Source organism: Salvelinus alpinus, chromosome 25, assembly GCF_045679555.1.
Source record: "Salvelinus alpinus chromosome 25, SLU_Salpinus.1, whole genome shotgun sequence".
Lineage (NCBI taxonomy): Eukaryota > Metazoa > Chordata > Actinopteri > Salmoniformes > Salmonidae > Salvelinus > Salvelinus alpinus.
The window spans coordinates 13,189,806-13,191,260 of record NC_092110.1 but is presented as its reverse complement, the minus strand read 5'-3'; positions in this window follow the sequence as shown (position 1 = coordinate 13,191,260).

Here is a 1,455-nt window from a genome sequence, read left to right as displayed (position 1 = left end):
GGAGTGTTTATTTTGTGTATAGTTGTGATTGATGGTGTCAATTTGTACTTTTATGGTTACGTGATCAAAGAGAAGTTGACAAAACAAAGCATAGCACACATTTGTGTACTGAGAGGATTAATCTACTTACTCATTGAAAGATAATTCAAGAGGGTTCATGTATACACATATTATTACAGTATAGGATTGAACTCTTTGTATATTCCCAGCCCTGCCTGCACCCATGTCTACTTAAGGAAAGGTAGGCTGCTTGCTTATCCACTTGAGGGCGAGGGGATCTGGTTATACCCTTACAGTAGATGGTAAGTTAGCAAAAACTTTGCTCCTATCTTATGCAAAACAGTGAGGGATTTCTATTGCTGGCAGTATTGATCACCGATATTTATCAAAAAATGTGCCTATACAGACAGACAGACAGACAGACAGACAGACAGACAGACAGACAGACAGACAGACAGACAGACAGACAGACAGACAGACAGACAGACAGACAGACAGACAGACAGACAGACAGACAGACAGACAGACAGACAGACAGACAGACAGACAGACACAGAATTATAGCACAAATAAGATAACTCTGACACTGAAGATAGCTGGGATACAATTGAACAAATAAAGCTGTAATTATGAATGCAGAGAGCAGAGACAACTATATGATTAACTCCCTGACCCCATCAAATACATCACTTACTGATGATAGGAAAAGTCATTTTCTCTGAGAGGCTACTCTTACTTAATTACTGTTAATTAATTAATCACTTACTGTACTTAAATACCAAATTATCAACAAGTGTGCGAAACATTCTAAGAAAAGTAAAACATTGAAATAGAAACAGTGAAACGAAAGAAAACCGACATAGATAGACTGACCAGGTGAATCCAGGGGAAAGCTATATGATCCCTTATTGATGTCACTTTTTAAATCCACATCAATCAGTGTAGATGAAGGGGGAGACAGGTTAAAGAAGGATTTTTAAGCCTTGAGACAATTGAGACATGGATTGTGTATGTGTGTCATTCAGAGGGTGAATAGGCAAGACAAAATATTTAAGTGCTTTTGAACGGGGTATGGTAGTAGTTGCAGGCACACCGGTTTGAGTGTGTCAAGAACCGTAACGCAGCTGGGTTTTTTACACTCAAGACTTTCCCGTGTGTATCAAGAATGGCCACCACCCAAAGGATATCATGATATGACATGTTCAGTCAGTATATGGCTTCTACAGATAGCTTGTTACATATTGAATATGAAACAGTATTTCAAATTTAAAAAAGACTTACCTTGTGATTCACAGGGATAACGTCTTGACTGTTATAATCCAATCAAATGCATAACGCAGGGCCATCTGTCAACATCCTGTAAGTGTCAAATAGCAGAAAGAAAAATACACAGGCTTTTAATTTACATTTAATACATCTGATAACTGATATCATTAACAACGTTTATATTCTATT